The 25,397-nt window shown below is 41.0% G+C and overlaps 1 protein-coding gene across 2 annotated transcripts in view; it reads right to left on the bottom strand.

Annotated features, from left to right (window-relative positions):
- GPD2 (glycerol-3-phosphate dehydrogenase 2) overlaps positions 1-23,355 on the bottom strand; it is a 121,376-nt gene extending 98,021 nt beyond the window's left edge. Inside the window, exons 1-2 of one of the 2 annotated variants that reach the window (XM_034785650.1) lie at positions 23,127-23,355; positions 22,430-22,534 (exon numbers count right to left, since the gene is read on the bottom strand). The gene's annotated coding sequence lies outside the window, so the exon portion shown is untranslated. The remainder of the gene's footprint in view (positions 1-22,429; positions 22,535-23,126) is intronic. The other variant, XM_034785651.1, reaches the window with a different exon arrangement.
- Between the last annotated feature and the right edge of the window lie 2,042 nt (positions 23,356-25,397).

Below are 25,397 nucleotides of genomic sequence, written 5' to 3'. Positions count from 1 at the left end.
TGCTTGTTCTGGGAACACAATATGTTCTAGAATCCAAGTGAATTAAAAAAAAAAAAAAAAAAAAAAAAAGGAACAAATTAGCATCTTGCAACACTACGCAAAAATCAGCCTACATTGTCTAAGAATGAATTGACCATAAAGAAAATAAACGGAAGTTTTTATATGGTTTATATTTTTATGTCATTGAATATATTTTATAAAATATTATTTATTTCTAAATCATGAAACCTATATTTTTCCCATTCATATATATTCAAGTATATCAAGGATCGACAATTTACTTGAGAATATAGCTCAGTGCAGTAGTCCATGGTAAATAGTAGCTATCTACCAGTATCACCCTACAAGATCCTTAGCATCCCCAATGCCCATTGATTCCAATGAGCTGAAAGCACACTGTGGCTTACAGAATCAGACCCAAAATCAGTGATCTACATCTTTAGAGGAAAAGGCACAGAAAATTAGACAGTTTAGCACAATGTAAATCTTACTTTTTAAAAATTATGTGCTTGCACTGACAAAAGTATTCCACTTCTAAGCTAGTTATGCCACATCTCTACACAAAGTATTGGGGAAAACGTTGCTTATGGTTTCCCCAGAGCAGAGGGAGTCAACTTCACCAGCAGGCAAAATACACTAAGGGTGAAATCCTGACCCCACTGAAGTCAATGGCAAGACTCCCACTGACTTCAATAGGACCAAGATTGCACCCAAAGAGTGCTTACAGAATATAACATGGAAGAAAGAGAAAAGCAGTTTGGAAACAGAAGAAGTGAAATAGAACCTATGTCAGACATTTAAATATACTGACTATCTAAACAGAGTTAACCTTTCACAAATGTAAAAGAAACTTCAGAATATTAGTCCATGAGAATTCAGTAGTTTTAGTTATGAAAATAGTGCCTTATGCATGGTCTTTCTATAATAATGTCCCTTCTAGCATGTAAGTGAACTCTGTTTATAGATACCGAACAGCCTTGTTTGTTTAAATTGGAATTGTTGTGAAGTTAATTGAGAATAAAAGCTGTTTAAAAAGTTGATTTATATTGATTAGTTTTTAACTGTAAGCTGAAAATGGAACCCCCTTAAGAAGGCAACATGCAGAATAAGAAAATGTGTCATTTATCAAGACCATTTTGAAACAAAGATTGTGCACATATTTGAATGACATACTGCACACCATTTTCATTCAACAGAATTAAAGGTAGAGAAATTTGAGCTGGAACACTAACGAACATGCTGACAAAAATCATAATGTTCATTTCCACATCTATGTGCTAGTCAATTTAAAGAACAGTGGCTCCCAAGGCAACTTTACCCATTATATTATTTGTCTGCTGTTTCAAAACTTGAGGACCATAATTTTGAAGAAGCACATTTTATTAGGCCATTTTAACAAATATTTTCCCAGTATTTTCAAAGAAGTCTAGTTTTTCTAAGTTGATAGCAATAACTTAACTATTTGTTTTGTTCAACTGACCTTTACATTTTCTTCATTATGGATTAAATAATCCTTTGTGCATCAGCCTAGAGCTACAATTTTCCCCTTATTACACAGGAAGTATCTGATACACATGAAGAAAAAAAAAAATCACAAAGTTCTCTATCAGTATTTTCTTTTTTCTATGCTAGTTTTCTGCGGCTTGTGTCTGTAAAAATGCTGCATAAAAATAAAGAAACAAAATCAGACTCAATTAACTGTTCAGACACACACCTACACACAAGTCCACAGTGAATAGCCAGACAAATACGGCTACTATTAAAATATAAAAACTATGGGGATGATATGTCATACTGTTATTCCTCTACAAACATTATTTCTTTCCTGCCCTTACCCAACATATGCTTAAATCGGGAATGTTGTAGGTGCTATGGGAATCACTGGGTTGCCATCAGGGGTAAGCTAAATAGGATGGCACCTATAATTATTTATTTATTTATTTATTTTTAACAGGCTGCTCCTGCTTGGCCCCACCTTAGCTACCAGCTGGAACATCTCCTTTTAGCACTGCTCCTTTGTGAGTAGTAGCATACTGACCAAGATCGGGAACCACCACACCGGTATGGCTCTGGTCCAAGCACACTCTCCCATCAGCTGAAACAGCTTCCTGATACCACCACCAGAATCACCGCCACCGCGATAGTAGTGGCTTAGAGTGCCAAAGTACCTAGTGCTGGCCCTACAGGATTGGCATCTCAACACAACTCCTTACTACAGAATCTTTAATGCACTGAACGGCCGGATTTTGTGAGAACTATCACATGCTATCCAATAAAGCAAATTTCACTCATCTATTCTATTACAAAAAAAAAATGCATCTTCACATATTTAAGAGAATGAATTTTACCACTGATTTATGAAGAAACAGTCCTGCAAACACACTATACGCCCAAATATGAAAGATTGTGAAGCCATTTCTAGTATCACCTTCAGACAACTTGTTCCATAACTATTTAGTTCTTAAGTTAAAAGCTTATATGTATTTGGAAAGAGGGTGATTTTAAATGCTAATACAGGAACAACTTAATTGCTGCAGATACACATTATATGTAAAACCACACTAAAGTGTCCAATTATGATTTTTTGCTTGATATAAAACAGTGGTTTTAAACCTGTGATCCCCTGACCTCTGGGGATACACAGGCTACGTCTAAGACTTCCAGAGGGATCTACACCTCCAGTTTTTTAGGGATCTGCAAATGAAAAACAGTTGAAAACCACTGCTATAGAACTACTGGTGTGAGAAATTTATGCTTTGTATAGTATGTATGCTTCTTAAAGATACCTTAATATCTCAAACTAGGCTGCCAACAAAGGACTACCTTTTACTTTCATGGCAATTAAACACTTTTGTATCATCACCCCTAAATCACAGAGCAGATTACCAACTTACATATAATACTTCAGGGAAAAGACTATTCCCAGAAGACCAACTACTGAAATAGACCCGTATGGGCTTGTCTTCACTGCTAAAAAAATTTTTTTTTTTTTTAAATAAACAACCCAACTTGGGGTAACCAACATGCATGAGTTTTCCTGAGGTAAAAGACACAGTGAAGACCAGGCACTTTTGTTTTACCATGAGGTATATTCACTGAGGTCAACCTTATACCCCCAAACTGGAGTGGACCTCTGCAACTTTCTCATGGTAAAACAAAAATGACTGATCTTCACTGCGTTTTTTACCTCAGGATCACCACAGTGTCTGAAAAGGGGGGGAAAAAAGCAACTTTTATAGCAGAGAAGACAGACAAGCCTTGTGCATGTAACAGGAGGAGGAATTGTTTAACAAACTGTGATCTTCACATGATGCCCTGTCATTAACAATCGGCCAAAGGAAGTAACAATGCCCTAACAAAGCACCAACTGAAAGCAGAGTGGTCTATATAGGGCACACAGACACCGGAAACAGTGTTCTAAAGTAAGGTCTATCATGGGCACAGATAGGGCAGATGACCCAAGAAGCATGACATGAGAATTACAAGCATTTATTGAAATCAGAAAAATAAATTATGCATTGCAAAGGATCATCTGATACACTTCTACCTCAATATAACGCTGCCCTTGGGAGCCAAAAAAATCTTACCGCGTTATAGGTGAAACCGTGTTATATCGAACTTGCTTTGATCCACCGGAGTGTGCAGCCCCTCCCACCGAGCGCTGCTTTACCACATTATATCCGAATTTGTGTTATATCGGGTCGCGTTATATCGGGATAGAGGTGTAGTAGATGATGTATAAAGTATTGTACACTTTTCTAGCACATACACATTAAAGACATCTATTGCAAGTTATGAGAGAAAATTTGATTCTTCTCCAAGTTTGAGATAGACTGTTTGTGCCGTCAATAACTTTTTCAACTATTTGTATTGATTTTAAAGGACTACAACAATAAACCAGTTACTATACAAGGCACACATTGCAAAATGTACATAAAGTTATGCAGTCAGACACAGGTTTATTCCTCTATATCCCAAATATTTTGAACAGTAAATAGCATAAGTAGGAACCTGGAGTGCTGTACTTTGATGAAAGACTTGAAATCAGAAACCACCACTAATTGTCTTGTTCTTAATCTCTTGTCCAAATGCAAATTATACCTGTACAACAGAACCACCCTAAGATCTATGATCTTGATCCAAAGTCCAACGAAGTCAATGGGAGTCTTTCCATTGACTTCTACAGGGCTTGGACCAGGCTTAAAGAATAACGGAGGAGAACTGAAAATTCTTCAGAGCCAGCCTGTGACTAGTCATTTGTATCATGGTACACATAGTTCAATCTGTCACACAAAGGGTTAAGCAAAACATGCAGAATGTAAAGCAGTCTGCTGAGGGAACTATTTTAGTATCAATAAAAATTCACAGGGACAATCATTCAAACTTACAGCTACTGCTAGAGCTCCAGATATATTTTAACATTTACAAGGAAATAAAAAACAAAACAAATGAACGTAAAAGGGAAAATATATTAAAGTTATTTAGCATACAGGACAAATTTATATTTTTAACATTCAACTTCCAAAAATAAGGAGGTGAAATAATGTAACTTTTTCCAACAGAAAATAAAGTAAACCAAGATATGTATTAACCTTTCAACAGTGCAAGATACCAGCTAAAGCGTAATTCCACTTTTGATTCTTCTTTAATATACTATACTTAAAAATTAAAGATGTCACTCTCTGCTATGTATACATCTCATTTAATAAGCCTAGCATCTTCCCAAGTGGTTCAAAATGTATAAGATATCACAAAGCCTTCTGAAACAACATGAGAAATTGTGTCCTGCTACCAGTAATAATAATACCACCTCTCTCTTCTAAAATGCTTTTAAATACATTAAACTCAAAGCATTTTACAAAGGAGGTCAGCATCATTATCTCTATTTTACAGATGGGGAAACTGAGGCACAGAAAGCTTGCCCACGGTCACTGAGTAGAACAGTGGCAGAGCCAGGAACAAAACCCACATCTCCTAAGTTCTCTACTCTATCCATTAGGCAACACTGCCAACACAACGGGGGATGGAAAGCTCTTGTTTTGCTTTCATTTTCAAGGAGCACTGCGTCAAGTAGCTTCAGAACAAAACAAGATGTATCGGATTTATTTTAATTTGTGTCTTTGGGTCAGGAGGCGCCCTCTTTCATGCACATATGTACTTCAAAATGCAAAGACAGATCCAAAATACATAGGGGAAAGTTGTTGTCATTCTTTTATTTTTCATTTGTTAAACGTGAATAACGTAGCTGAAGTCGAAGTACCTTAGTTCGAACTTACCGCGGGTCCAGACGCGGCAGGCAGTCTCCCCCGTCGACTCCGTGTACTCCTTTCGCGGAGCAGGAGTACCGGCATCGACAGCGAGCACTTCCGGGATCGATCTATCACGTCTAGACAAGACGCGATAAATCGAACCCAGAAGATAGATTGCTTACCGCCGGACCCGGCGGTAAGTATAGACCTACCCTTGAACTCAGCCTCAGTTCTAATCCAGCTCATTCTTTCTCCAGTCAGTTAGGCCAGTATCTGGTAGTCCAGAGCCGTGGTTCTCAACCGGGGTATGTGTACCACTGAGAGTACTTTACTCATCTAGATCAGTGTTTCTCAAACTGGAGGACTGCAGTCAACCAGTGATTGGCTTATGTCATCATACATACTATGAACTGAGGGGTGAAAACATTAGATACCCTCATGTATGATGACATAAGCCAATCACTTGTTGACTGGAGTTAGGAAGCAACTTCCTTTATAAGACAAACCGATGATCCAACCAGTGGATCAAATTCAGTGATGAATCCTGGTCACATGCCACCTCAGGCACATTGTGCATACTCCAAGAAGAAGATTCCATAACTATCCACTGCAAGTTTGTTGCACCTTCTGAAACATGTGGTACTTACCACCCCCAAAGGCTAAGAATATTGAGTTAGACCATTGCTCTGGCATGGAAACTACCATCAGGATGGATTGATTTAAAATTAAACCTATTTACATCACCAATTTTAATCATAATTTAAATCAACAAGGAGGAACCTTGATTAAAATCACTGATTGTTTTACACATTTCTATTTTTTAGTTATTTTCCTAAAGAAAGGTTGATTCTCATTGGTTGATAGCTATTAAAACATGTTGATTTGCAACTCAATAAACCCTTTACACTAAATTTGATGTTTCTTTCTGCTAACCTGGATGATGCGGAGGGATAGCTCAGTGGTTTGAGGAATGGTCTGTTAAACCCACGGTTGTGAGTTCAATCCTCGAGGGGGGCATTTAGGGATCTGGGGGGAAAAAAAAAAAATCTGTCTGGGGATTGGTCCTGCTTTGAGCAGGGGGTTGGACTAGATGATCTCCTGAGGTCCCTTCCAACCCTGATATTCTATACACATTTATTTAAGCAATTATATAGCTTAACATTAATTTCTTCAGATTCCTAATGTTTCCATTTTTATTATGTTAGAAAATGGTGAATGATGCATTCCTTATTTGCTAGATAATTATTCATATTTTATTTATGACATGTTAAGATTTGAATGGCAATTCAAATTCAATTAAAATGCACAAAATCAGCATTTACATTGATTTATGAAATATAACTACCTTAAATGTGCTGAATAGATAAGAAAAAATGTTTATCAAAAATTGATCAAAACATTATTTTACATTTAAAACTAACTGATTTATTAAACAAAGGAACTATTATCTGTAGTTAATAAATTGAGCTGATTATTTCTGGTCACCATGTCCTTCAAGATTTTAGAACCAGTAGATTTCATCTTCCAATCTATGAATAAAAACAAGGCATGAGATGATGAAAACAAGCTTTCCTACTTTTTGGGGAGTGGGGGAGGGGGATTCTTAACCTGAATGAATGAGTCAGTGAACTGAACTAGCTGAATAAAACTGTAGTGAAAAAAATATTCTCTCTGCAATTGCTGTCAAAAGCTAGTTTAGCACTTCATACTCTAGTTCCAAGTGCTTACCAAGTGTCTTCCACCAGGTCAGTGGTTTGACTGTCTTTAAAACTTGGCAGCAAATATGTACTAGTAAATTCTTTTTGCATTTAATTTAAATTATTTTAATAGATTATAAAAAGTTTAGGCCTTAACATAGGCTGTCATTATTTCAAATTTAATTTTAAATAGTTTTTTAATAAAGCTGTATTGGATTTTAATTTAAGAATCTGATTTAAATAAAAATATTTTTTTTAAATCCACCCTGATTACTATGATCCTAACATTTGCCCTTTAGCGTCAGCCATTTTTTCCAGCCAAATAAACATTGTAGGAAGAAGTTTAGAGATATAAAAATTGTCTTGTTTATTACAAAACTGGACATAGATCTGCACAGCCAAACAGACACCACCCTTTCAGTAATTGCACAATAAGTAATTATTTAGGCATGTCAGAGGAGGATTTCAATTTTCTAAATTAGTTCCTCATCTGTAAAGCTGATGAGCACCTGCAACTCCCATCCAAGTCAGTGGCAGTTGCAGGTGTTCAACATCTTTTGGAATCAGGCCCTTAATTAGCACACACGGGCTCAGTTTATGAAGCTAACACTAGTCATATAGAAACACTTATAGCAAGATAATTTTCTAACAGGGCAAAAACAAATAAGGATGCAAGTATATGTACTCTATTTGGATAGACGCTCATTAAATAAACTACAATTAAAGGTGTTCACGGAAGTTATTAACATTAGCCTACACTTTCTAGGTGGACGATCACTGGGCATTTTGAAACTGCACCGAGACAAAACTAAGTGTTTTGTGTGGTGATGTTTTTAAATCAAATCAGTTAAATTGGTTAAAATGGATTAGGAATTGACTACCTTAGGGGCATCAACACACATATTTAAGCCACCCCTTTCTGTTGTTTTATTGTAAAACTTTAGCTAAATGTAACTAGTTAACTTGAAAATAATTTTTTTGGTGTGAAATAATGCCTTTTGGTATTTTGGAAAAAACAGTTATTTGCAGGGATCCAAGTGAGATCTGAGGTGCACTCTTCATTGCTGTGAACTGAGCCATACAATGACTTTTTCCTTTTTAATTGAAAGGGGGTTGCACTTGGACACTAGGGAGGGAAGCAGCTTGACATTCAGCTTTGAAAGAAAAGCCTGACACTTTTTAAAGGCAAAAATTACAGACATTTCCCTCCTCACTTCCCATCCCCCATGAGTAAGACCTGAAGTAGTGGGGAGGATTATTTCGCATCAATGTTGGGCTCCTTTTTATAAGTTCCTGATATTTTTTGGTCTAAAACACCATCTTCTTTTAAACGTTAAATTCACTAAAATGAATACAAAATATTAATTTATTTTTACTGTTATGTAGATTTTCTATAACTTATTTTCTTGCGCTAATCTTTTATTCTGCTGAATTGTGTTCAGTCTTCCTCTTTGGGCTGGTCCACACTAACCCCCCACTTCGAACTAAGATACGCAACTTCAGCTACGTTATTCATGTAGCTGAAGTCGAACTATCTTAGATCGAACTTACCGTGGAGCAGGAGTACCGGCGTCAACGGCGAGCACTTCCGGGATTTGATCCGGGATCGATTTATCGCGTCTAGACAAGACGCGATAAATCGATCCCAGAAGATCGATTGCTTACCGCCGGACCCCGAGGTAAGTATAGACGTACCCAAACAGCATGTTCTTTCCCCCTCTTCTCTGATCTGCCTCACCATTACTTTTTTCAATCTTTCCTCTAATGTTTGTTTTATTTCCCTCCCTTCCCAATATTCATGTTACCTTTTCACTCTCCATTAAGTTGTTGCCCATACAACTGAAAATGTAGAGGGGGTGGGGAGTCAACAACTATGTGTCCAGTCATTCAGTGCTATACAATGCATGACTGTCATAAGATCCCAGTCCTGCATTCATATTACATGAATGGTCCCACCAACTTTAATGGCACACCCACTTGCATAAGGACTAGTTACATAAGAAAATACAGTAAGATCTAACTCATCTATATTAATAGACTAGAAGACCTATCTTTTTAAGGAAAAGAGACTGTAGACAAAAGCTCAGGAAGAGGGAAAACAAGAATCTCTGGAAACCTGTCTCCGAGCATTCAAATAAACATTACAACAAGCCAGCTAGATAAAACTAAAAAGAAAATTGTTGTTTGAGTTGCATGAAAACCCTTGGTTTGAAACAGCCAAGAAAGAAATTTACATTTGAAAATAGGAACCAACTATCTAAGCTGATATTGAAAAGAGTAGGATTCTTCAACTATTCTTATGAAATGGATTTTAGAAGGCAGAAAACAGAATGACAAAGAACTGTTGCTTGAGCAGAAATTAGAGAAAACGTACCTAATATTTTCATATAGGAAACTGATCTACCCAAAGATGACTTACCTTGGTCTCCTCTACCCCTAAAATTTTCCAACTCCCTTCTAATCACCTCAGCTCATCTTGCCTTTCCTTCCTACCATTCTCTCCCCTCCTTTGCCCTGATCACACAGTAGTCTCATCTGTTCTCCTCCTCTCCACCACCCTAGTGATCCCCATCCCATCTCCTGATCTCCCTCACACTCATTCTCCTCGCCTGCCATGCAAAGCTCCTTAATCACTTATTCTGCTCTGGCTCTTCCCTTCCTAACACAAACATGTTTTAGTCTTTCCCATCTTAACAAAAAGCCAAAAAAACCCACCCACCTGATGCTCCCCAACTACTTCCCAATCTCTCTTTCATCTCAAACCCCATTTCTACAACTGCAGTTTGGAGTCCCTCCCGCCCAATTCCATTCTAAATCCTCTACAAACTGGTTTTCTCACCTTACACTCAACCAAAACCACTCCTTCCAAAACCTCTAATTACCTCTTTTTAGCCAAATCTCCAAACCAGTACTCCATTCTCCTTTGCCCATTAGCCACTTTCGACACAGTCAACCATACTCTTCTTGAAATCTTGTCATCCTTTGGCTTCTGTGACTCTGTCCTCTCCCGGTTCTCCTCCAACCTCACCAATTTCTCCTTCAGCATGTCCTTTGGAGGATCCTCATCCTTCCTCCCCCTCCCCTCCCCCGTCCGTTATTTGTCTGGATTCCACGGGGCTCTATCCTTGGTCCCCTTCTTTTCTCCCACTACACCATCTCTGAGTAATCTCATCCACAAAACAATTCAACTACATCTATATGCTGACAACTCACAGATCTCTCTCTCCATTCCAGACCGATCTTCTGTCCAAACTAAAATTTCAGCACATCTTTCTAACATCTCCTCATGGATGTCTAGCTATCAGCTCACGCTCAACATGACTAAACCAGATCTCTATCTTCCCATCCCCCAATCCCTTTCCACTACCTCCTTTCCCCATCACTAGGGACAACACCACCATCCTGCCTGTCACTCAGCCCCATAACCTAGGCATTATCTTCTACTCAGACCTCTCTTTAGGTCCTCACACCCAGGCTATATACAACTCTCACACATTCTTTCTGCATAACATCTCTAAAATATGGCCTTTCCTATCCATCTGCCCATCTAAAACTCATCAGGTCACAGCTCCATTTCTACAACACCCTTTTCTCTGGCCCTGGCAAATGCAACCTTGCCCTACTCATATCCTTTCAAAATGCAGCTGCAAAGATCATTTTCCTAGCCCACCACTTGACCACATGATGCCTCTCTTTGCATCCCTCCAGCAGCTCTCTTCTCTATCCCAAACATAAGGAACTTATTTTCACTTTCAAGGCCCTTCACAGCCTATCACCTCTCATTCAGTATCAAGAGTTTGACTCCTGCCTCCTATCAGCCAATGGTGCCTGCACTCAATTGTTAAATTTTCAAATAAGCACCTTTGCACTTTCTCCTATGCTGCCCCTCATGCTTGGGAGGAAGTCCCTATAAACATCCACAAAGCCACTTCATTGTTCTCCTTAAAACTCTCCTTTTCCGTGATGGCTGGGTAACAAAAAAAGAGGAATTGGAACTGTCCATTTATGAGCATAAACTCAATCTAGTGGGTATTACTGAAACCTGGTAGGATGATTTGCACAATAGGAATCTTAACATCAATGGTTTTAACCTACTTAGGAAGGATCAAGTGGGCAAAAGAAAGTAGCACTCTATGTAAACAATGGCATTTCCTGTTTCTGAGTCACTGATAACTCAGAAGAAAATGAGCTTGAATGCTTATGGATCAATGTCTTAACAGATAAAGTTCAAGATGGGGTATTAGTTGGTGTCTGCTATAGACCACCAAATCTCACTAGATAACAAGATGCCCACCTCCTTACACACCTATCTATAATAGGGAAAAGCTGTGTGATCATGGGAGACTTCAATTTGAGTGACACCTGCTGGAGGTCTCATGAGGCCAGTACTAAAACATTCTTGGCATTTCTAAACATTATTAACTCAGAAACTGTTTCAACTAACTTGGAGAAATTCTACATTAAATCTTGTCCTAACAGATAAGAGGAACTTATTACGGAACAAAAAATTAATGGTAGCTTAGGTACAAGAGATCATGACTTAATCACATTTATAATGTGCAGACAGAGTAAAGTCCAGACCAGTGATATTTATACTCAGTGCTGTTAAAGGGGCCAAATTCACAAAGCTGAAAACAATTGAGAGCCAAATCAACTGAGAGGAAGAATTTAACCAGAAAAATGAGAATGATCATTGGGAATCAACATGCTCAGAAAGCCAAAATCAAGAAAGAAGGCTATATTGTTTAAAAACTGACGCTGGTTTAGAGGGGAAGTGAAGGCAGCTATAAAAATAAAATATATAGCTAATGGAAAAAAAGGTGAAGTTGATAGTAACAAATATAAATCCGGAAGCTAGGAATTGTAGAAAATTGATAAGGGAAGCAAAGGACACAAGGCAACATCTACAGCCAGCAGAGTTATGGACAATACAAAAGAGTTTTTTTTTTTTTTTTTTTAAATAGATTAGGAACAAAAAGTCCTGACAATAGTATTGGTTCATTACTCGATGGAAATGGTAGAATTATCAATAATAATGCAGAAAACGCAGAAGTGTTCAATAAATATTTCTGTTCTGTATTGGGGAAAACACAGATAGTTTCATTCTGACTTTCCATTCGACTAGTATCTCTGAAGGATGTTAAACGGCAGATACTAAAGTCAGACATTTTTAAAATCAGCAGGTCCAGATAACATGCATCCAAGAGTTTTAAAAGAGCTGGCTGAGGAGTTCACTGGACTATTAACATTGCTTTTCAAGAAGTTTTGGAGCACTGGAGAAATTCCACTAGACTGGAAGAAAGCTAACGTTGTGCCAATTTGTAAAAAGGGTAAATTCGATTACCCAGTTAATTATAGGCCTGTCAGCCTGACATCAATCCCAGGCAAGATAACAGAGTGGCTGATATGGGACTTGATTAATTAAGAATTAAAAGGATAATGTAATCAATACAAATCAACAAGGGCTTTTGGAAAATAGGTCCTGTCAAACAAACTTGATTTTTAATGAGATTACAAGTTTGGTTTATAAAGGAAATAGTGTTGTCATAATAGACTTAGATTTCTGTTAGGCATTTGACTTGGTACTGCATGACATTTTTATTCTAGTTTTTTAATGATATAAAATTAACATGGCACACATTAAATGAATTAAAAACTCACTGATAATCTCTAAATATAACTGTAAATGGGGAATGGTCATCAAGCGTTTCCAATGGTGTCCCACAGGAATCAGTTCCTGGCTCTAGGCTGTTTAACATTTTTATTAATTACTTGGAAGAAAACAAAGTCACTGATAAAGTTTGCAGATGACACAAATTGGGAGAGTGGTAAATAATGAAGAGGACAGGTCACTGATTCAGAGCAATCTGGATCATTTAGTAAACTGGGCACAACCAAACAATATGTGTTTTAATACAGCTAAATGTAAATATATACATGTAGGAACAAATAATGTAGACCAAACAGGATAGGGGACTCTATCCTGAGAAGCAGTAACTCTGAACAAAATTTGGGGACCATGGTGTATAATCAGCTGAACATGAGCTCCCAATGTGATGCTGTGACCAAAAAAACTAATGCAATCCTGGGGTGCATAAACAGAGGAATCTCAAGTAGGACTAAAGAGATTATTTTACCTCTGTATTTGGCACTGCTGCAATACTGCATCCAGTTCTGGTTCCCACTATTCAAGAGGGAAGTTGAAAAACTGGAAAGGGTTCAGAGAAGAGCCACGAGAATGAGTGAAGGATTAGAAAACCTGCCTTATAGTGATAGATTCGAGGAGCTTAATCTATTTAATTTAACAAAGAAAAGTTTAAGTACCTACATCAGGGAAAATATAAATACTTAATAATGGGCTCTTCAGTCTAGCAGAGAAAGGTATAACATGATCCAACAGTTGGAAGTTGAAGCTAGACAAATTCACACTGGAAATAAGGTGTAAATTTTTAACAATGAGAGTAATTAACCATTGGAATAATTTACCAAACATTGTAGTGGATTCTCCATTGATGCCAATTTTTAAAACAAGAGTGGATGTTTTTCTAAAAGGTCTGATCTAGGAATTATTGTGGGGGAGTTCTACTGTCTGTTATGCAAGTCAGATTAGATTATCACAATAGCCCCTCTGGCCTTGTAATCTATGAAAACTGGACAACAGCTAGGTGACTGCAGTGCTGAGACCACAGCCTATCATGCTATTGTCTTATTGTTTCCCTGTATTCCCCCAACAGTCTCTATATGCATCTGTTGTCTCGTCCTATACTTAGATTGTAAACTCTTTGAGACAGGGACTGTCTTTTGTTTTGTGTTTGTACAACACGTAGCACATGTTTGTACAACACGTAGCACAGGAGTCCTAGTCATAAGTCAAGGCCCCAAGGTGCTATGATAACACAACAAACAATTAATGAAAGATGGAATCCTGAAGACACATTAGTGGTTAGCCTTCCATGGAGCATTCAGTACATTAATTTTCAGGACACTAATTCAGAATGCTAACAAAGCAATGCAGCATATCATTATTATATCAACGGGAACCTTTTTAACATCTCTATAGAAATTGTACAGTAATAATCCAAAACACAGAATTCTGTACCATTACAGTAGTACTTTATATAGAATCACAGAATATCAGGGTTGGAAGGGGCCTCAGGAGGTCATCTAGTCCAACCCCCTGCTCAAAGCAGGGCCAATCTCCAACTAAATCATCCATATTTATTATATAAAGACAGGAACTTACTCTTAAATGCATAATAGTTTAGATGACACTAAGTTATTAGGAGGGCCTACTTCAAGAATCATGAAAGTAACTACTATACTTACACACATGTATGAATATAGAAGCAGCAACTGGAGCTTATCCAAGCTTTAATTTGATACAAAGATAAAATGTATAAGGGAATGCATAGAAATATAGAAACAAGGACATAGACACTTGACTATGTCCTTAACTGTTAAACCTAGATATCACACACTAAGTAAAAGTTAACAACTAATCTTCAGTCATTGTCCCTTACTGCTGAACATTTATGATAATATATTACTTTTTCCCTAAATCACTGAGACATAGCATAGCTCTGTTTGGCTAATACTGCAATTAAAAATATACTATGCCATTGAATATCCTATACACCCAATCTGTTCCTTAATTAGTATGTAGAAACATGCCCCATTTTGACATAGCACATTAGTTGTTCTGCCTGTGTTTTCCTCCTGGTCATCCATGCTAGCCCTCCATGCTAGGCCACATAACAGCTCCACTCCTTCCAAAGTCCAAAATATACATAGAGTCTACCCAAAAAAAGTCCAGTACAAAAATTCCACACACTGAAATCCACAATACACATGAACAAATAAAAACTCATCCTTTACCTGGAAGGGGCTCTGTTAAGAGCAGGCTTCCCAGTTCTTAGCCACAGCCAACCTTCTCTGCTCACAGTAAGAGCTCAAAGTCTGCTCTTCCTCCCACTAAGGGAGCAGCTGAGCTGGGCTCTCCCTTTTTAACTCCTCCCTCAAAGAATGACACCAGCTTCAAATGTCACTGCATGGGACTGATTTGGCCTCTATTGTCATATTAGGGAGCAAGGGTTATTAGGCTATTTGTACACCCCACCCCTCACATGTTCTCATACAAATGAATATGTAGCACTGCAGGTACTGTACCTACTGTTTTAGGATTTATCTAGAATTGGGAAATTTATGTAGTTACACCAAATAATGTAGATTAACTCCATGAGTGCAAGCCCCATCTTACATTGGTGCTGCGTAGCTACACTGGTGCAAAAAATCCCTATATAGAAAGAGCCTGTGATTGAGTGCTCACCCACGCCAGTCTTGAAAGGGTTAAGGTAGGCTAGATGGCCAATTAACTGCATAGGTTGCCTCTGGAGGGGAGCCAAGGATCAATAATGCTTAATTAAGGATGAAGCTTACCTAGGCAGGAACAGGCAGGGATTCAATAAACCTAAGAAGCAGAGAACAGAGGGGCTTGCAGGGGGAAATAATCAGCAGGAGGGATGTTGGTTAGAGATTACAGGGTTGGAGAAGTAGCCACAGAGCAGAGGAATCTCAGATAGGTATTGCTAGAGGACCGGGAGAGGAAGTAGAACAGAGCTCAGAGAAGTAGCAGCTAAGTCTAGAAGTAGATCATAGTTGCAGAGCATAGGGTCTCTGGGCTAGAACCTGGAACAGAGGGAAGGTCTGACGCCTGTCTACACTGGGGGGGGGGGGGGGAGGGAATCGATCTAAGTTACGCAACTTCAGCTACGTGAATAACTGAAGTTAGACCTACTCACCGCGGTGTCTTCGACTGCTGCTACTCCCCCGTCGACTCTGCCTGCGCCTCTCGCGGCGGTGGAGTACAGGAGTCGACGGGAGAGTGCTCGGGGGTCGATTCATCAGGTCTAGACTAGAAGTGATAAATCGATCCCCACTGGATCGATCGCTGCCCGCCGATCTGGCGGGTAGTGTAGACATACCCTGAGTTCCCTTATCCGCCAATAGAGAAGTGGCACAGCCTTGGATGTAGAACAGAGAACTGCCTGGAACAGCAAGGGACAGCTTGCCTAGAAAGACACTAACCGCCATTCCTCCCACCCCCTGAAGGGGAGAACTAAAGTGACCTGGATGGAGGGACAAGTAACAAAAAAAGATTACTACCAAGAATCCTAGAAGGTGATATTAAAACAATGGGCTGAGCGACTGCTGGAAGGGACATCTGATCAGTGGTGAGTTAATACCCAGATAAGTCATGAGGCAGTGCCGTAAGCACTGAACCCTGCTACAGAGCCTTACATACATGGAGAACAAACCGAGAACATAGCTCTCCCATTCCACTAGCTAATGTTGTATTATTTGAATCATTAGAAAACTGTGGCAAATGTGGCAGTATTAGGTGATAAATGTGCAATGTTTCAAATATAACCTCAGTGGGGAAAAAACCCTCCTGTAATACAAGTTAAAAAATGAAATTATTACATTCATTTTTGTGGTTTAAAGTTAATCATCTATACATTCAGTGACATCAGAAGCAGAATTAGCCAAGCATTCTTGCCCCAACAATAAACTTTTATGTACAAATGAGTCTTTTGAACACAAAAAAAAATTGGTCACTGAAAACTGCATAATGAAAATACTTGGCTATGCAATTTTGGATTATGCAACTTGAGGCCATTTTTGAAAATATGAACCACGAGCCAAATCTTTTGCTAGTGTAAGCTGGTAATTTAAGCCAGTGGAATTATGTTGACTTACACCCATTGAGGATCTGCCTGGTCTCTTCATAGCTATATAAAGAATCTGATAATGTTGAGGAATTCAAGGGTCTAACAGCATGAAAATGACTTATAAATACATAAAATTATAGTTCTTTTCAGATTTGTCATTCTCTGTGAGAAGAATAGATTTTTTAAGAGTGAAACAAAATTAAACTAAAATGTAACTGAGATACTATTTATCAGATAAGTTGTCTTCTTCCTCTTTCTTGCCATTTCCCTATTTGGAGTCAGCAACTTTTATAGCCTTCTTCCTCATGCTTGTATGCCTGGCTGTCATACAATTGGTCTCCCTAAGGTCTGACTAACATCTGGTCAATGTTCTGAGAATTTAGCTTTCCCCTTGGTCGTCTTCCATCCACAATCACTGCAAGAGCCATCCTACCAATATAACTCCCGGGTCTCTGCTAGATATGCCCATACTAACATAGCCTAACCTGATACCAGACACCTCTATGTTCTTGGGGAACCAGGGTGCAGTATCCAGCCTGACTCATGAAAGACACCCTCCCACCCCAGCCTCTGCTTAAACCAAAACCCATCAGAAGGAAAAAAAAACTTGCAGAGAGCAGTGAAGGGCGTTGAGATACACACCTAAACCCCTTCTGACAAGGGTGACAAAATTAAGACATCTCCATTAGCATACAGAATGGTCAGCAGAGACAACTCCCCATGCCTCATCTGCATGAAAGATGGGACAGGAAGACATCTCAATTTACATACAGAATGGAGAACACAGAACCGCACTGAACTCTAGGACCAGAAAAAGCAGGGAAGCACTGCATCATGGGAATCTCTGCTCCAGATGCTAATGAACCTATGCCTGCACGCACCCAGCTCAGCAGTTATCAGACCAATTCTAGTAATGAATCCTTAATTGATACCCAAATACTGAAGCAGCCTAGTTGCATTGTGAGCTCCCTGGAAGAAAACACCACCCATAGCCAAGAGTGATCAGCTCCTATTGTCTAGCCTAAAGAAAACCCTTGAATCATCAACAAATCTAGTGTTCTCCCTTGGACCATTGTATTTTCTCTACAAAAATCCCTACTTACCTTCTAGTCAGGGTTCTGATGTTTAGATCCAAACTATGCATCAGTTCCACTGGGACTCCATATTCTCCTGACTGATCGTGCTGGGGACTTTGCCTGTCTCCTGCCCTCAGGATCCTGAGCTACAACCATCACCTGGGAACCACGACCAGTTCAAGCACCAGGGAGCAGTGAGATCCCCTTCTCTTTCTCTCTCTCTCTGTTTTCCTTTCTACCTTAGGTATTAACCTTTAATAATGTATGTTATGTTGGTTAAGCTCTCCTTGTGTAGTTATCACTATTATTCAATAAATAACTTTTATGGTTAAGTTGGTTGCTTCTCTCTCTCTTGCTGAACTTTACTCTTTTGTGTTTTTAGCTTCCCCCATTCACTCTACAGCAACGCTTCTTTTACCTAAGCTAAAGATCCCTGCAGCACCCAAAATACTGTGGGGTTTCTTCATCAAGTAGGTTACTGCCAGTACAATCGTGTTGCGAGAGTGGGGATAGGGACGTGCTGAGTCTGGCACGCATAAATAAGGGTAACAGCTTGAAAGCGCTGCTTGACCCAGTCCATGGAGCCCAGGGGCATATAAGGAGAGACAGCTTGAAAGTGCTGCTTCATCCAGCCCAGTGAGTCCAGAGACATATAAAGGGTCAGCTTGACAGTGCTGATTGACCCGGTCCGCTCAGACTTGCTCTGTTAATGTATGTGTGGGGGTTCATCCGGTTCTGGGGCTGGAGAAACCCAGCCCTAGGGAACCAAGGTCCTGCAGGATGGCTCCATTGGGAGGGGACTTGCAGAAGGGAGAAGTAGAACTCCATATGAAAACATTGATAGAATTACAGAAGCCCCTTCCCCAGAAGAGTAACCTGAATCAATGAGCATACCCCAAAGTAATGGGAAAATCTGGTAACACCCCTCTCTCAATTTGTCTTCAGTTGAGGCAGCCCACATTAGGTCCACCACAAACTCATTTTGTTTCCTCTCACAGAGTGTACAACCATTTGACCATCTCAACATCTTCATTTCCGTGGTGGAGAGCATACTCATTTCTATTCTTGTGGCTGGCCAAGTCTCTGTTCTATACATATAGGATGGGTCAAATTACAGTTTTATACACTTTTAACTTTATTGGCATCTTTTTATCACAGAGACATTTCCTGCCATTTGTACTAACCAGATTTGGTACGATGCTAGTGAAAGTTTTTTTTCCTTCTGATGGGTTTTGGTTTAAGCAGAGGCTGGGGTGGGGGGGGGTGTCTTTCATGAGTCAGGCTGGATACTGCACCCTGGTTCCCCAAGAACATAGAGGTGTCTGGTATCAGGTTAGGCTATGTTAGTATGGGTGAAATTTTGGAACAGCCTTCCGAGGGAAATAGTGGGGGCGAAAGACCTCTCTGGCTTTAAGATTAAGCTAGATAAGTTTATGGAGGGAATGGTTTGATGGGATAACGTGATTTTAGTCAATTAATCAACAGTGTGCCATTGCTGGTAAATAGTATCAATGGTCAATGAGGGTCTGGTTGGAGAATCTTGCCTGCATGATCAGGGTTCTACTGATCGCCATATTTGGGGTCAGGAAGGAATCTTCCTCCAGGGTAGATTGGCAGAGGCCCTGGAGGTTTTTCGCCTTCCTCCGCAGCATGGAGTGGAGGTCGCTAGCTGGAGGATTCTCTGAGACTTGAAGTCTTTAAATCACAGGATTTGGGGCTTCAACAGCTGAGTCAAGGGAAAGGGGGGGGGGGGGTTAGCTTTTGTGGCCTGCATCATGCGGGAGGTCAGACTAGATGATCATAATGGTCCCTTCTGACCTTGAAGTCTATGAGTCTATTACTCGGGAGGGTACCATATTCAGCAACCATTGATCCTAGGTATTTAAATTCACTTATCTGATAAGTGCTATCTATAATACTACCAATCAGTACTCAGAAGATGGGCCTAACTAGCCTAAGATGACAAACCATATAGCCCCAGTAGCAATCAGCTAAGTGGAATCTATACATATAACTATCTATATATCTATACACACATGGGATCATGGAATGAAAGACCCAGCGAAATGCACAGAGACCATGAAAGTAACAGTTACAATTCCAGTGGAAAGTCAAAGTCTGAATTTCCTGACCTCAGACAATTTAAATCTCAAATCTATTGCATTCATTATTTTTACTTATACAAAATTAATATATAGCATCAATGATACCTCTTATATGTTCTCAAGAATTTTCCTAGGATGGACCACATCTAAATAGAGAGACTATCTCATGGACAAACTCTCCTGCCATTTGCAATCAAACACCCCCCCTTTCATTCATAAGCACATAACTGTCTTGTAGCAACTACTGTGAGCTTTACATGGGAAAGTAATATTAGGAAAGTATTTAATATATTTTAGCTGTTTTTTAAAGTGACTTAGCAGCTGGAAATAAGGAAAGCCAGCACAATATGACCAGCCAGCTTCTGCAGACCACCAGCAAATATTCTCAAACTTTGATCCAGAGAGTGTCTGTATGGGTATGTGTGTGTTGGGGGGAGAGGGTGGGGGAAAGAGGGAGAATATAAGAATAGCATCTGTGATAAGTATGGGTAAGAATCACAAAGTAGAATGATTCTGAGACCAATGTCACTACTGCAATAATATCTGTACAAGCGATATCCAGGGCTTGACAATTTCAGTCACCAGAGACCAGGAAACTCTCCCTCATAAATTAGGAGCCATAAGAATTAAGATTTTATATAAAAATAATCTGCCCCTTATGGTCATGAAGATGAATTTCCAAATGTGAACGGTGTTGTCTGAGTCTACAAACAGAACTCCAGTGCCCTGCTACTTAGTCCGTGCTTTTTCAAACAGCAGTAGTGTGAAATTGTATGAGGATATTGAGAAGAAGCAGTGGCAGTGCCTAGACTTGTCAATTTCATTTTGTTGCTGCTTGAGAAAGCTCAAGTAGGCACTGGGGTTGAGAGGAAAGCAAGTTCCTCGACAACAAAAAATAAGACAGAGGCTGGAGAACATGCAGCTGCTAGGGGAAAAGAAGGAGAACTATTTTTGCCCCAACAGTGGAGAAAAGTGAGAGTTCAAAGACAGAGACAGCTCCTACTTCTTACCAGCAGCCCGGGGACAAGGCTAGCTTCAAGTTTATCTTTGGTATTAGCCTTTCTGTAGGTTTAGTCCTATGGAAGGTAGAACTCATATAATTGAAGGTGTGTACTAATGGCCTTCACACCAGACACTTCCTAGCAGTTAGTGGCTGGCTAGAAGAGAGAAAAGCTCAAGGAAATCCACCTAGTCATTAACTAGACAAAAATACCCAACTCAAAAGATTTTATTCCATGAAAATTTTTTTTTAAATTCAAATTAAAAATAATTCCCTTTATTTTCAAAAGTTCAGCAATGTTACCATGATTATGGTATTCTGTGGCCAGTATCCATTTTCCTAGCAGTTAGATTTGTATGGTATCCAATAGGAAAGCAAGACTCAATGTTCCATTATGTTTATTAGTTTGTTATAGAACATTTACTTTTTTGTCAATTAGAATTTTTTAAAAAAGTGCAATATATAACAGACATTTTTAGTAGAGACAACACCTTAACTCTAGTGGAATGTTTCATTGGCAGAAAAGTTAACCAAATAGATTCCACAATGTTTAGGGAATTGTCTGAAATGCCACTATATAAAACAAGAGCTTCAGAATACTAAGAAATCCTAAGTGTACTTAACTACTGAAGGGGATGATGACATAAAGCAAAAAGAGATAGCTACAAGGGACCTTATACAAGTTTGTTATATATCCCATCAATTTTAAAAACTCTTAAGTAGTAACAGCTGAAGTTTTTGTTACAGAACACATTCCACTGTGAAACTCCTGTTTAATCGTTTGATCTGAATGGATGAGTATCCCCAAGAAATTTATAATAATCTATTAGGGTTGTAAAAATGAGAACTTTTGCAAGTATAGGTTAATGCGTAAGGATGGCTTATATAATTTTGAGTGATTACACTTAATTTCATAACAAGTATATTATCCTGTTCTTGGTTTGTTTTTAAAACCACTGAGCAACACTTTGCACTGCCTTTTTTTTTTTTTGCCCTCACTGTATCCACAACTGCAAATATAAACTTACATCATAATTAAATGCTGAAGCAAAAAAAAGTCACTTGCTGCCTACAAAAGTGTCGACAAGTCCATTACAGTTTTATCTAGGAAGCAAGAGGCAATGCAATCCATCTGAGTTATGACACCACAAAATTTAGTAACTGAGTCCTGAAGAAGTGGCCCCTCATGCATAAAAATGTCTTTTGATGATAACTCAGAGAGGAAATGTTTTCACCCCAGCTGTGCTCTTATTCGATTCTGCCAAATAACAAGAAGGTGATGTGGAGTAATACCTGCAGCCCAGTCAGGATAGCAGCTGCTTGGCATTATATGTTGTGCTGCCAAGCCTTGTTTTATTATTTTACATGTACATATAATATTAAATTATCTATCAGATTACTTACTAGTGTTCCCATGAGTGCCCTCTCAAAAAAGCTCTGCCAGCCCACTGTATTTAAATGAAGTTGGGTGGTATGCTTCAATTTTTCTCCCCCAGTAACCCTCTTTATTTTATTACTAGCAATGCAGGCAACTTAAAGCAAAGCAGCTTTAAAAAAAAATAGCAGACACTTACAAAGCAGGAATTTGCTGGCAAGGAGCCTAGTCAGGCTGTTGCTCCCTGAAACACTAGGAACTGCTCAGTAATACTAGCCGATGCTTCCAGCAAGGTCTTTACCGCCTAGGATGGAAGAGAAGGTGGATGCAGCAGCAGTGGGACTAATGCAGCTTCCAGCCAGCAGCCTCAGTACCTGCACCCTCAGCAGCGCCTCATGGGCTTCCTAGGTACCAGGAAACGCGGAAGCCCACGGGGGTTGGGCCGGGGCCGCCGGATTAACTGGCGTCTCCTTCGCCCAATGGAGCGGCAAAGCGCGGGCAGGAGGCGGAGGATGAGAGCTTTGGCGCTGGGCCCGGCTTGCAAGGAGCACGGCCCAGCCCGTGCTAACAGGCTGCTGTTGCCCTGCACCGTGCCCGGGAGGAGCGAACGCCACGGAGTGCAGATTAGAGCGCCAGCAGGATCTAGCCGTTACACCTTGCACAGGGGCCTATGCACTAGTGCATCCCCCTTAACAGCCCCCGCTAGCCCAGATGCAACCTGATTCTGTGACTATTTATACCTCCCCCGTCGGCCTGTCTTTGTCCGCGCACGGCTTGGAGCTGTTGCCTAAAGGAAGCGACTCTTCCCCGAGCAGGGAGGGCAGGCTCCCCACTAGGCCCTGTGCAGCACTGTCCCCCGCTGCCCCGGGACGCAGGAATCCGTGCATCTCCCTTACCGTGCTTCTTGCTGCTTCCCAGAAGCTGCTTTTCCTGCTGTACTTGCCCGTCCACCACCTAGTTCAGCACGCTTCCAGGCAGCACGAGGCGTGTCTTCTTGTAACCAGACACTGAAAAGTAACCTCCTCCTCCTCCTCCTCCTGCTGCTGCTGGAAGGAGCCGTGAGGGGAACAGCGTAGATCTGTCCCTGCTCTGGCACGGGCAGCGGCTGTTGCTGAGGGCGGGCGGGTGCGTCCGCTCTGATTCCCCCCGACCTCCTACCCCGGACCCGGTGTGGCTAGTCCTGTTCCTCCACTCCCCACCTTGCCCTGTTTTGTTCCCTTGCTGCAATTTGGATTTGCTGCCTCCCCTCTTGTGAGGGAAGGCGGATGCCTTGACGCCCCTTCTCTCCCCTCTCTCTGCTCCTATATGCCCAAGAATACCCCCCTCCCCCCTTCTTGGGAACACAGGGCCTCCTCTCACCCTTTTTTTCCCCTCTTCCCACTGGTGTTTGCCTTGAGCTCTTACCCCTAGCCATCCCCATGCAGCCAGGGGGGGCAGGTCACTAATACTCCCCTGGTTCTTTTGTTTGGCCCCTCGCTCTGCTCTGTCTAGAAAGGAGGGAGTGCTATCGTTTTTGTTAACTGCCCCCATTTTTCTTCCACCACCGTGGCAAGCCCCCACGCTCCCCTATAAGGCTTCTGCCCAGATGGCCCAGATGAGGCTGAGGTGGGAAGGGGATTCCCGGTCAACATTTGTTGTCCTCACTCCATGACATCAGCCGTCCCTTCAAGGACAAAGGCTCCACTGTCAGAACTTTCTCTTCTTCTAAGGGCAAACACAAGGACCTACCAGAAAGACCTCTTGATCACTGCCACCCCATCTACTGGGGCTGGTGTTGCTTCTATCACCACCACCACCAGACTTTCCACCCACTCCATAAGTCCAGGAGTACACAGTCCTAGGACCATGTGGCTGCATCCCCCAGAGCCACTGATATTACCAATTTCTCTCTGCCTAGAGCAGCTGATGCCCCTTTCTCAACCTTGACAGGAGGACCAGGTTCTGGCAGATAGCTTTCTGTTCCTGGTGGCTATCTAATTCTCTGTGTGGGCATTGTGGGAGGGGCCCTCAGCCATCGTGGTGGCCTCCAAAATGTATGACAAAGTGGCTTTTGAAGGGCAATTGCCATGTGAGACACTTGCATCCCCATCAAGCCTTTGGAGTGAATGGGCATGAGAGGGTGCTGCTGTCCTCAGTGCCACCCTTCCTCCTTAATGTGGCCCTCCTATTCCCCCTCTCTGCCCTGGGGAAATCAAGCTCCTCTATTGTCACTCTCCTGATGGAATTCAAGGACCCAAGTCTCCGCCATTCACAGCCTTACTGCTATCAGGGGAGGTGCAGTGCCTCATGGGCAAGGCACTGAGCACATCTAAAGGGTCTCCCCTATGGGCCAGCAAGGGGGGAGCACAAGTCCTCCCCTCCAGGTCAAGAGAGGGCACTGACACTAGTGCCACCATTGCCCCACACTTGCAGCCAGTCCCTCACCCACCTTCACCTCAGGCACAGGGTGAAGCCCTGCCTGACTCTACTCTGATGCTGGAGATGGCACCTTGTTGAACCCAGCTGAGCAGGCAGCCACCACTAGCCACCCTACATGTTCTTAGTGGGGTAGGAGATAGTGGGATAGGCAGAGTAACCCCAAAAGGAGAATATCCATGTCCCTGTCAGCTCCTGTTCTGACTCCCTTACTTGTAAGCCATCTGTGCTGATTCTAATACCACCGCCTGGAAGATGACTACAGGGAATAGGTGGAAGGCAAAGCTCAAGCATGAGTCTCAGACAAGTGACTCCCTACAGTTTGCAGCAACGCTCCCATTCACCATTCAGAGATGATGTTGTAGCTGCCTCTGAAATGCTGCCCCCTAGGACAGTCCAGCAGGTGGAGATGGCTGAGGAGGAAGCAGAAGGGGACAGAGTTGCCATCCTCCTTTCTTTGGAGTCCTTGGTGGAAGAGGCCTTGGGTGAGATCCCCCGCCTTTAACACCACTCCCACCAGTTGGTGCCAAGGTCAAATTCTCCTCAGTGATTTATAGGGGGAACTCTGTGGACTTAGAGGCAATCTTTAAGGATATTGAAGCCCTGGGCTGACCCTAGTCATTCCATTGTACTGCTTCCTCCTCTCACAATCCTTGACCCTGATTCTGCCCCTGGCCTAGACTCCGGCCCAGTGCTTGACAGTAGTAGCCTCTTGGCTGTCATGCCCAGTTTGGTGGGTAACAGAGCTTGGT

This window comes from Trachemys scripta, chromosome 11, assembly GCF_013100865.1.
Source record: "Trachemys scripta elegans isolate TJP31775 chromosome 11, CAS_Tse_1.0, whole genome shotgun sequence".
Classification (NCBI taxonomy): Eukaryota; Metazoa; Chordata; order Testudines; family Emydidae; genus Trachemys; species Trachemys scripta.
Note: the sequence above shows the minus strand (reverse complement) of the source record. Positions and strands in the feature narration are given on the sequence as shown.